This window comes from Zonotrichia albicollis, chromosome 9 (assembly GCF_047830755.1).
Source record: "Zonotrichia albicollis isolate bZonAlb1 chromosome 9, bZonAlb1.hap1, whole genome shotgun sequence".
In the NCBI taxonomy this organism is placed as follows: Eukaryota; Metazoa; Chordata; class Aves; order Passeriformes; family Passerellidae; genus Zonotrichia; species Zonotrichia albicollis.
In genome coordinates, this window is record NC_133827.1 from 38,297,537 (window position 1) to 38,310,157 (window position 12,621).

The window sequence follows — 12,621 nt, forward strand, 5'->3', positions numbered from 1 at the left end:
GTCCGGTAGGAAGGGAAAAAAAGGAGCCACCTCGGCTGGTGTTTCCGCCCGGTTTCGAACCGGGGACCTTTCGCGTGTTAGGCGAACGTGATAACCACTACACTACGGAAACGCCGCTGGTCAACTGTTTTCCGGTTACACCTCTAATACTACTGTACCCCGCCCGTCCCTGCTGTCCCTGTCTGTCCCTGCTGTCCTGTCCTGTCCCGCTGTCCCGTCCCGTCTGTCCCCGCTGTCCCCTCCCCTCCTGCCCCGCGCTCAGCCGGGCTCCGCACCCCACGGACCCCGCCACACGTCCCCGGACCCGCAGCCTCCCCCTGCCTCCTGTCCGTCCCCAGCGCCGGCAGCTCACCCCAGTGCGGGGCTCTCCAGTTGTGCAGGCACTCCCCACGCACACCAGGAGTGACAGCAGCGGTGGGAACCAGACATTTCAAGGAGAAGGGAATGTTTGGCATTGCTGGCGGGGCAGGGCGGTGATGAACCAGCGGACGGGAGAGCTGGGAGCTGGGCATGGGGTGTGTGACATCTGGCAGCATCTGCTCTCGCCACAGCTGGATCTGGAGAATGGGGAAGTGACTAATCCTCCTGGATTTTCTACTGCACCAGGAACTGAAATAACAGCAGAAGCTACAGAAGGGAATGTGGTTTTGCCACTTTTTGCAGAGGTTAACATAAGTCAAACTCTGACTGGTGGAAAGATGCATCCTATAACCTTCTCTGAGGAGCTGAAGTAGTGGACTAGATTGTGAACTGGTCAAATGCATTCCCAGCATTTTTTTCAAAACAAAACATATAATTGAAGTGTACACATTCCCAAAGTCATTTACTTGGGACATCCCCAATATGGCTTAACCAAAGATGTTGGTGAGAGGCCAGAGATGCTGGTGTTGCCATGGAGACTGGGCTGGAATAGTGCTTGCCCAATACCACTGCATTTTGTTTGATTCCTGTACTTATCCAGAAAAGCATGGGATTGTCACATCCCGGGGAAATGGGAGGCTGTGGGGAAGAAATGGCAGAGCTGTCCCCTGAGCAGGCTGCCGTGCCAGCTCTGTGTCAGCCCAGCTGTGCCCCCACTCTGCCTCCAGTCTCAGCACAGGCTGTGTGACAGACTCCAACCACGGTGTCACCCACTGTGACAATCAGTGACACAAATCCCTCTGGTATTTTCCAGTTTTTGGACTGGAGCTGTGAGCTCTCAGATCCTGTAACATGGATTGTGAAAGTGGCACTTCACAAGTCACAGGAACTGGAGAGCTGCTTGTACAAGGCAGTAAAGAAAAATTATGTTATGTGTGCCTCAGGCTTAAGGAAAGGATGACTAAGAATCCCAGCAATGTGGAAAAAAAATTTCCACCTTCCATGATATTATGGCCCTGAATCAAAGGTTTAATTGTCCTGAAAGCCTCTTCCACCCTCCTGATTTTGGCACAGAGTTGCCAGGGGTTGGCAAGTTCTGCTCCAAATCTATCATGAATGAATCATCATCATGTTGGCATAAAGACTTCCACTCCTGTCCTTTCTTGTATTTTCTGGTGGCCTCTCCCCTGGAATTTAGCTGAATACATGGCCCCAGGTGTTGAGGTGAAAGTAAGAGTTCCTCCTAGGAAGATTTCAGTTTGGACTTCAGAAGGATTGGATTTCAGTTTGGATTTCAGAAGGCTCCTTGCTGAGTCTAACACGGTGCACAGAAAAGGTTTCTAAAATAGATGTACTTTTATAACAGATTTTCCTTAACACTCCCTGGAAAAGAATCCAAGATTACAGCTACCTGGGAGCAAGCAGGGAGAACCAGTAAAAATCATAGCATCTAGCACAATTTATTCATTCTTAGTCAGTGAATACGTCTTTCTGAATAAATATAAAATACTTTTTTTAAGAGGCTCTTTACCAATCCTGCACAGCATATGTACGAGAGCTCTACACTATTATTTCACGCTCCTTTGCACTTGCAAAACTCTTTGCTTTTCCATGGAAATCTCAGGGTGGAAAAGTAAACACACAAAAGCCTCTCAGAGGAACAGGAGGCAGCAGAGGGGTCCGAGGCGAATGCTCCAGGGAGCACCGCAGGGAGCATCCGCCCTGCACAAAGAGAGGTCAGGCGGGGATGAATAAAGATGAATAAAGATGAGTAAAACCCATCATCCAACACAGCATGGGACGGGGAGGAGGGGGGTGCTGGGGCTGGCACAGCCCTGCTTTGGGGAACGGTGAGAGAGGACTGGCCTGGCTCCTCATTCAGGGACGCTCGTGTGGGATGGCATGAACCCGAACGCAGGCTCAGGTCCCTAAATTCAGCTCACAAGCACCAGGCACCAGTCTCCAAATCCTGGTACCAGCCCCCAAATAATGATACCAGCCCCCAAATCCCGACATCCGCCCCCAAATCCTGCTGCAAGCTCCGGGCCCGGGTCGCCGGTCCTGTCCCATCCCAGCCCGCGTCTCCCGGGTCCCGACCCGCGGCAGGGAATGCGCGCTCCCTCCCAGGCGCGCTCCCGCGAGCACGCGGCGCGTTCCAAACTCCCGCCACCCGCCGCGCCCCGCCCCTTAATCCCATCATAGCCAATGGCAGCGGAGGAGGGCACCCCTCTAACCAATGGGAGCGCGGAAGGCGTGGCCGCGGGGTATAAGAATGCTAGCGCGGCCCTTTACGGCCTGTGCCGGGGTGGGCAGGCCCTATGGCCGACTAACCCTAATGGCGGCCGCGCCCCTCACGCTCGCCCGCTGTTTTACTCGCTGACTTTCAGCGGGCCAAGGAAGCGGCTCAGGGGAAAGGGGGTGGGGGAAAAGAGTTCCGGCCTCAAAAAAAGCCAGCGAGGGGGTTCCACACCCCGGCCCACCCTGGGGTCCCTGTCCCTTCTCCGAAACCGGGGATGCTCCCGCCCTCGCCCCTCGTGGAGGCCGCGGTCGGCGGGCTCAGCGCCGCTGCCGCCGCGAAGAGTTCGGCTCTGTCAGCCTCGGCGGCGGCCAGGAGCCGAGGGCCGGCGCGCCCACCCTGGGCAGCCGGGGGACCCCAGCAGAACAAAACGGGCGCGGCGCCGCTGGGCGCTGAGCAGCCGCCGCCCCCTGAGACGTGGGGTGCGCGGCCGGCGCCGCCCCGACACCCCCAAACCCCTCCGGCCCCCGGTCGGGGCATCCGGGCGGCTCCCGGCTCTGCTGGGCCGGCCGGGGATCCAAAGGGAGCCCCCGAAGCGTCGGTGCCGCCGAGATTTGCCGTGCGCTGCCCTCGGAGTGCGGGCGGCGGGAGGGATGCGCTCACCGCAGCCCAGATCTTATCTAGGAGAGCCCTGCGGTGATGGAAGCTCAGGAATGCTGAATTTCATTCAACGAGTTCAAGAAATGTTGGGTTTTACTCGTCGATTTCGGTGTCGTGGAGCTGAATTTGTGAAAACTGAAAGACAGCGTGGAGAGCTAGGGACAAATACTTCGCTGCAGTGAGGAGCAAGGATTGTGAGGGGAAGGTGCTGTGGCTTGTCCTGCCTTAGCAATTCCTCTCCCTGCGCTCAGGCTTTGGCACTGCCGTGAGGAAACACTGCAATGTGTGCCAGGGGCACAGCACCGATCTTGCCTTTTTAATGCCGGGGCACAGCACCAAACTTGCCTTTTTAATGCCAGGGGCACAGCACCGAACCTGCCTGCTTTGTGTCAGGGGCACAGCACCAAACTTGCCTTTTTAGTGCCGGGGGCACGGCACGAGACCTGCCTGCAGAGTGCTGAGCCCCAGCACTGCCTGCCTGCTGGAGTAATGCCCAGAGCCCATCCTGTGCCATCACCATCACAGGAACCGGCTGCTCAGTTACCTCTGCTGTTAGTTTTGACCACAGCTAAACATGTTCGGTATTTCTGGCATCAAGCACTTACAGAAGATTCACCAGACATGCGGGCACACGTGTGGGATGCAGACACAGCCCTACGAACTGGGCTTGGGCATCATCAGTGCTCTTTTACCACTGCTCCGTTAATATCCTGAGCGTTTGACCAGTGCCATCTTGTGGCCTTCTGTTTTTTTTTTTTTTTCTTTGCACAGAGGATGGAAGTGAACTTGGGTACTTTTTTTTTTTTTTTTTTTTTTTTTTTAATTCTGTTTGAAAGAAACCTTCTGCGGCCAGAATAAACAGAAACAGGAGAGGCCGACCCCACACACTTGAAGATATGTAGGGCCTTTCTAGTACTGGAATCTGAATTTGCTTAATAAATCTGATCCAGGGAAAACTAGTGTTGGCTCTGCTGATGGTAATGTTCTTTCTTAGTTCAAACAATTGTGTTTTCACTGTTTTATCTTGTTTCCAAGCAACAGCTTTCACTTAGCATCAAATACTTCATTTCAGACTCTCAACTAAACATGCAGAGCCAAAATATTTAGTGTGCTTAGGACACGGTTTTTCAAATGAAATGAACTCCACTTACAATTGTCTCTCTGAAAAAAAAAGTCTTCTAAATATACCTAGTTTAGTGGTATTTTTTAATGATTTTTTTTTAACTGCCCTTTCTGAAGGGGGTGGTAAGCTGAAACTCCAAATTTCTGTAGTCACAATAAACTATGTGCTCTGCAGATCCACATGTCGGAGAGGAAATGCTAATGAGCTCAGAACACGGCATACTATTGTTTCCATTTATTTAAGGTAGCAAGGAAAACTGCAACATGATATTGTTGCAAAGAGGGCAACAAATGGAGCTCTAGGCACAGCTTGCTACTGCTTCTGAACAGCCTTACCTACCGGCCCCAGTGAAACAGGCAAAAAAAGCCAAAAAACAAAGTGCTAATGTGGCATTTTAGGAATGCAAACAGAAGCTCTCTGCTCTTTCACTCCTGAAGTGTTTCAAACCATTTGCAAGTGTGTCAAAGGAATTGTATTCAATGTCTCTCCTCGGAGCAGACAGGAACAAAAGTCGCCTGGCAGCTGGCAGGAATTACCTCCCCCAGCAGCAGGAATTACCTCCCCCAGCAGAGGACAGGATTACCTGTCCTCCATCATCCGGCATTGAGTCAATTTTCTTCCCTCGGGATGCAAGTGCTCATCTTAATATCTCCGGCTTTGTTAAATTTCAAAATATATTTTTAAATCCTGTTTATGTTTGGTAGAAGAGGCTCTCTCATGCTCAGTAGAGTTCTGAAAGGGCATTACTGAGGTTCACATGCTGTCAGTTTGGGGTTTAGGGTCACACATCCTGACTTGTGGAGTGCCAGATGCTCAGGAATCAGCACCGAGAGTTCAGGAGGTTCCGTAGCAGATGTTCAGGCTGAGCTTTGAAGCACGGCTGGCTCAGGTGTGTTTAAGGTGGCATTGCTGCCGTTCGAGGTCAGTCACACGACATTTGCTCTGTCAGTCTGGTACAGGGACCGTGCTCCGGCCAAATGTGACCAGCCCTGAGTGTCCTCCCAGCAGGATGAAGTGGCTGCACTCCTGTGTGCCTGGGGCTGCCTTCCTTTTGCATGGTCATCCTCTGCCGTGCTGTTTCTGAACACCCCAGAGCTTGCTGTCCCTGTGGGAAAACGGATCCTCCTCTGTGGAGAGCCTAGGAAAAAACTCAGCCGGATGCAATCCTTTAGGGGATCCCTAGGACTGGTGGGAGAGCAGGAGGGGCAGCATCACAGTGGTGTGCAAGCAGCTCTGGGGGCGTTTGGGGAGCTGACAGACCCGGGGCCCCCCGAGGGGACGGCACAGCTCCCCCATGAGCGCATTTCCAGCATTTCCAAGGCTCATTTCCCAGATGAGCTCTCAGCCCGGCTGATTCCAGTGTGGGGCGGTGGCAGGCGCGGTCCTGAGCTGTGCTCTGCTCCTGCCTCCATCCTGACCTCTGCTTTCAGCCACTCTCAATGCCTTGCCCTTTTTCACTCCCTGTACATTAAAGCAGCAGGATTTTATCTTACACCGCTTTCATTCATCTGTTCCCAGTGCAGGTTTTAGCTTTCCTGCATTAGTTTAAAACCAATCATGGTTGTTTGGGCTGGATGTGATGTGTCAGTGCACAACAAACAAAGCAAGGAAGATTTAAATCGGTGCAAGAGGATTGTAAAGATGGACAAGTATAGATTCACAAGTTGGTGTGACTTTGTGTGCAAATTTAAACCAGACTTTGCCGTGTATTTGAAATGACATACAGAAAAGCTGGAGTTTTTTTCTTACTGAGAATTCTGCTACACACTTCCCAAAGTTGTTGGCAGAGTTGACAGCACACACAGTCTGTAAGAACAGCACGAGCAGAGTTAACATGGTACTGAGATATTGAGTATAACAAAACAGTTCAAGTTGACCTTGCTTATGAGGCAACAAAACGTGTCTTAAGGAAAAATAATAATAATTATCAAAGAGTAAAGAATGGTTTAATTCAAAGTCTGTTTAACCTCCGACAGGTCTGGCAAACATTAATAGAACCCTACCCAAATTCTGTTTTTAGATTGCCTCAACAAGGGGTATCTTTAAAATGTGTTGGATGTAGTATCTAAGGATATTTGTCAGGAAAAGAAATGGAAGAAGCGTATGTCTCAATAAAATCTTTGTAAATACTAAAAACCATGGACTAAATATTGTGTAAGAATGTAATAAATTTTTGTGCCTTTCTTTGCCCAGCTCTCTGCATTCAGCACAACTCACCCAAGCTGGGAAGTTGTTTTATCCAGCAGAAATTTGGAAAAAAACAACCCCAGGAAGAGCCAAACCTCTGGCAGGAGAGCCTGGAGAGCCACTCTGGCTGCTGGAGCTGTGCTGGGTGACTCTGCTCTGCCGAGGGTCGGGTCAGGTCCATTTTCCAGGCACAGCTCTGCATTACATGGCTGTGCTCAGGCACCTGGGGCACGGCTTTTCCCTCCTGAATTTACAGTTTTCAGACTGCAGAGGCATGATCATAACTTGGGCCAAGGGTATTTTAAAATTAAGCTTTTTTAGTTTATTTTTTTCAAATTTGTGTGTACTCAGCTCTAGCTGCAGTATTGGGTGAAGCCTCCCAAACCCTCAGATCCGTGCTCAATAAAATTGCCAAAGTTTGGGTTCGTGTTTACTTCCCAGCTGGATCAGACTTGAAAATGACATGGGCTTAGGAGCAAAAAGGACTTTTTTTACCTCTCTTCGGTCACTTGAGTTTTGTATTTCAAAGATTTCAGTCGGAAGAGCTGATCCTCTGTGGCTGCTGAAGCCTTTGTCCCGCACGTCTTATCTGCGCTGTTATCTCTTGCTGCTGATCCCATTTTTCCAACGGTAGATGGCAACAGCCATTCGTTTGTAAAACGCTGGAGTGGAACTCGGCGCGTTACACAGCTTAATGTGCAAAGAGGGGAATTTAAGTGAAACTATGTGCAAATAGTTAGTTGTTTTGGGGTTTTAATGGTGGTTTCCCCCCCCTTTTTAAAAGTACAGACAAACTGCTATTAAATGGAAACGTTTGCAAATTAAATAAATTCTGATTATGGACTACAATTCAAAGGAAAAATTTGAAAAATGTTGCTTAAGATTCACAGGAAGGCACTAAAATGAATTATCATTCCCATGTAAAAAGTATTTAAAAATGCATTTTTCAATGTAAATTCTATAAACTGAAGTGATTAAGAAATAGTGTTGCTTAACACTAGATTTTTATTCCCTTTCAAGTTTGCTCAAAACACCACTAATTTGCAGTTTACGTTTGGTTGAGAAAATAATTAAAACATATCTTCCCACAAATTAAATAATTTTATTTCCTGCCTATCCTGTTTAAGATTCACCTTGGCAAAGTATTTTGACAATTTGACCCCATTGAAAACAATGCCAGAGATCAGCGTTTGCAGATATCAAATTTTACTTTTGCCTCTAAAAATGCATTGTATGATTTGAAACTAGATGTGCAAACGTCAGGCTTTCCAGTGCACAGCAATGTGTTGAAGGATAAATTGCTTTCCACGTTCCTTATTTATTTAAATAAATTTACTGCTTGCTTTTGTGGAATATACACTTTGTTTCCCAGAAACGAACGTGGGAGCTGTGTGAGTGAGGAAGGTAATCATCTAAAACAAAGTTATAACCAAGTCACAGGACTTTTGGGAATTTTACAGCTGCAAACCGAAGTTCTCGTGCATTATCACAGCGTTCTGCTTTGCCACGATAACGAGTTTAAAGGCTGGAATTTCTCTGTTTTTATTGAAAAGATAATCAGACTTTTTGTACATTAATGATGGGCTATTGGCAGCTCTGATAATTTCATAGGAAACATTTTAGCGTGGCAATTAGTATTCTAATAAGGTTTTTCCCTATTCCTGTATTTGGCATTATCTGAATTGTACAGTTGGGCTCTTCACTGCGCTCCGTGGGGGACAAAACAAGGGGGGAAGGATGAAAAGGGGCTGAAATGAAGTGCTGAGAGGGGTTTGGTCCCAGGACTGCTACTGGCTCCAGATGTGCCCTTGTGAGCAGGGCGGTGGGAAGGCTCTGAGGATGGAAATGCTGAGCTTTTCTCCTGCTCTCCCTGCCCGGCCCATCAGCCCTATTGTTTCCGGCCATAAAACTGTCCTCCAACTCGCAAACTTCCAGCATCAGCAACATTTACCAAATCACCCTGCTTCAACTTTTTCCTCGCTGGTTCTGAGCCTCCTAAAGAGCAGAATTCCATCACTTCTTTCATCACTCTAATATTCCTTTAAACAACTGTATCATGGGATCTATTGTACTTAGCTGTAGCATGTCTACCGTACAGCCCATGTTTTTCATCACAGGAAGCAGCTTGAACTGCTTATAACACATGGAGTAGATATTTGTCTTGTTTTAGAACAGCTTTATATCGTTCAGCTGCCTTCACAGCCTCTTCTGCGTCTGGAGATAAGTACGTTTAAGGATAATCCTGAAGTTTTTATCTCCTGCATCGCCAGCCCACACTTTCGTTGCCTCTCCATATTGCTCTGCTGCAGGCAGCTTTGAACAGCCCTGGCTTGACAATTAAGGGAGGGAACAGGCAAAACTGCTAATTTCTCCCCCTTTCCTTTCACTCTTATCTCGTATTCTCTAAGGTACACGTCTTTATCTACGTGTTTCCAAGAAGGTGTTCAATTAATAACTCAGACAAGTCAGAGCTGATAGGATCTTTTCATGTATTAATTTAACTCTTCCTTTCAAACGGAGTGCCAGAAAAAAAATCACTGTTTTCATGTTTTCTCTATTTATTCTGGCTGGATTTTTTAATTGAAGTTGCGTGCTGTAGTGCTTTGATTCTGCTCCCAAGAAATTATCAGGGATTACAGGAGTGGCCTTGCAGGTAACGGGGGTTCTCACTGATGTCTTGAATAGTGGCTTTCTTCTCTATTAATGTTGATTTAAAATTGTTTTTATTTACAGCAAAAAGATAAACCTACAGATGTAGCCAGGCAGGATACAGAAATATTAGGTGGTTTGTTACTCAGTTTGTTGTGTTTGGGGTTTTCTCTGATAATAAAAATGCAACTTTGTTGATGGGTAAAACAAAAATAATTTTCAGTGGACAATCACAAGTCTTGTCCAAAGGCAGAGGTTTGTTGGTGTGTATATGTGAATGATTTAGCAGTTTAGACAATGGTGTTTAAAATTCCCTGTTATTTCATTGGACATGAAGGAATGTATGTTTAGTTTCCACCTGTGCTGGTCTTGCAGCAGGTTTAAACTTGCAATAAAAGCTAAGCTGATTTGATGTTATCAAAAGAAATCCTCTTGACTCTTACCTACAGTTTAAATTGATCTTGTCTTGAGAAGAAACTCCTGTCCTTTGGGCTGTGAGATGCAGAAAATCCACAGTCCCTGTTGGCTAGAACTGGAGATGAGGATGCCCCACTTCACAGAGCTGCAGGTTGTTCAGTGAACATGGAAGGAATAAATTTCCCTGAGAAAACAGGCAACTAACTCACTAAAACATGGTGTTCTATATTGAAAAAAATCTTTAAAATGTATCTCAGGGAACCTTTTTTTTCTTTTTTTTCTTTTTTTCTTTTTTTTCTTTTTTTTCTTTTTTTTCTTTTTTTTTCTTTTTTTTCTTTTTTTTCTTTTTTTTCTTTTTTTTTTTCTTTTTTTTCTTTTTTTTTCTTTTGGAATTGAAGCTAATGATTCTTTATTGGTGCTTTAATACCAAAATATTATTTACAAAGTATTTTATAGCCTTCTATTCCTATGACTTTCAAGTCAATTTTTTAATTGCTTTCAGAGAAAGAAGTCACCGTGAATTTGAAACTAAAGAGATGGCAAATTCTGAAAAAATGACAGTAGACTCTCCTGATTTTCCTTGTGAAATCACAGGAACATTTCAGTGAATAATTTTCCAGAAATAAATATATAGAATCTATAAGTAGTGTTAGGCAGTACAAAAATTGTTATGTAATACAGAAAAAAGAATTATACATTAATAAGATTTTTGTCATAATTAATTTTTCTACCAAGTTGATTTTTCATTCTCCAATCAGGAGGACTTTCCATAAGGATTTTTTCTCCCTCAGAAATGCCGTTTTTAATGTAGCAAACTTACAGCACCAGGACAAAAAGGTGGTTTACATCCAGTGAGGATCATAAACACAAACTGCTGACTCTGTGATTCATACAGTTGTTTAGTTGTCAATCTATTGCAAGGAAATATTGTGAGTAGAAAGTTCAAACTGAAAAGGCTCAGGGCTACAGCAGTTCTGGAATATTTCCAGCATTTTGCTTCTGTTTCCAGGTTTATCTTGGTAGTACCACCAAAGCAGGTGACACATGAAGCCACAGGTGACTTGGCAAAGTTACACTCCAAAATTCAGCTCAGTCTTGTAATAAAGCCTGTTCACACCATATTTTAGGTGTGTTTCTCAACTGCAAGTTCTGGCCAACTGTTTCAGATAGTTCAGGGTTTTTCAGCTTAAAGTAAAAAAAAATAGGCAAGAAGGAACAATATTTAAAAAGGTGGAAATCTACTTTGTCAAAGCCAAGCCTTGCAACATTTTATTTCCCCTTAAAAAAAAAAAAGTCTAGTGAGGGCTTTGAGCGTTTTCCATCTTAAAGTTTGTGCAAGGTGAATCGAGCATTTTAAATGAGCCCAAATTAAAAGATTTGTACATCATTGGTTGGAGATTTGGGAACCAAATGTGAAATTCAAAGGAGATTTCACAGAGAGCTCATTGGTGTAAAAGCAGATCATGGGCTGTCCCCAGGCTGCTGCTGACAAGGAGGGATGTGTACTGACAGAATTCCCTAAAGGAACGCTTCAAGGACAGAATGAAAACATTTCCATGGGGTGCAGCCATCAATCAGCAGAGGGATGCTCTTGTACACCAAGTGCAGCCCAGCAGAGCTCACCACTGACCTTAAAGCACTGGCCAGCATAGGAGCTGCTCCAGTAATTACAGATTACATTAAGCAGCCAGTAAAAGCCAACAGCCAACTACCAGGCAAACCTTTTACACATTATTAAAATCATATCCTTCCCAGAAGATTCAAGCTAATAAAATTGAGCTTGATAATGCAATCAGTAAAAAGCAGGTTAAAAAAAAATTCTCCTTTGCTGATAATGTCCCAAGAAATCCTATGTTTTATATAATGCCTAATATACATAAGTGAGGAAATAATCCCTCAGGTATATTAACAGTTTCAGTTGCACATGCCCTGAGACTGCCTTGAATTTTTTGTAATTACATTTTATTAAGATATAATTGTTATATATCCAGTGTGGCTTGCACTTAGATTAAAGATTAAAGGCTGTGGTTACATAATATTTCAGCAATTAAAATATAGAAAATTTAAAAGTATGAAATTGGAAGGATTTTTCTCATGTATCAAGAAGCTAGTTTGCCTTCCTGAGCAACTGCCTGGGACAGGCCCTAAAAAAATCAGAAATATTAGAGTTTTGATATCAAAAAAGGAAGAGGGAAGAAACACTTTGTAGGTAAGAGCACCAATATTTCCTGCTAACATTTTTAATAAATCACTTATGAGTGGGTATATTCTATGGACTCCTTAAAGGAGTCCAGGTGTGCCTGATTCTCAGATCAAAAGTTTTTGAAAACTTGACATTTTTTGACTGAATAAGAAATTTTCTTTTAGTTTGCCAAGACAGTATATTTCGTTATATTTCATTATATAATAGAACCAGGGTCACCTGGGTTTGTGAATTTACACAGCAGCAGCAGCAGCTTTTGTGAGGTTATTGGTCAGGCTTTGATTTCATATGACTCTTAAAATGGTAAAACAAGCTATATACTATTCCCTTATATCTTATACAAAGTTTAAGAAAAAGGTTAATATTGAAGGATATTCTATGGCTGGATTAATTTTCTGTTCCTGTGAGCCTAAAGGGTCTGAGACCCAGCTGTAAAACTCAGCAAATGAGTTGAGTGTGCACTGAACATCTAGAACACAGCTGAAATGTGGGCAGATTTTCTCTGTGATTGAAAATAAATATGGCCAGGATAAATCAGTTTCTTTATATATTTTACACACAGAACACTGTAGCTGCAAAAATCTCCCTTCAGTCATTAGCTGGCATGGTAGAACAAGATCCAGCCATGCCAAGTGAGAACCTACATGTTTACTGTTTCTTCAGGTCTCCCAAAGTGATTAGAAATGTTTCAAATTTGTGAATTAGACCGCAGCTATTACCTAAAGCAAGAAGTATTGCCCAGTCTGTTCCTGGGGAAGGAAATACTGTTTCCAGCAGGAGTTAACT

At 44.9% G+C, this 12,621-nt stretch overlaps 1 non-coding gene across 1 annotated transcript; it reads right to left on the minus strand.

Moving 5' to 3' along the window:
- Positions 1-39: 39 nt before the first annotated feature.
- TRNAV-AAC (transfer RNA valine (anticodon AAC)) lies at positions 40-112 on the minus strand. Its single transcript has one exon. It is a non-coding gene; the product is annotated as a tRNA-Val (tRNA).
- Between the last annotated feature and the right edge of the window lie 12,509 nt (positions 113-12,621).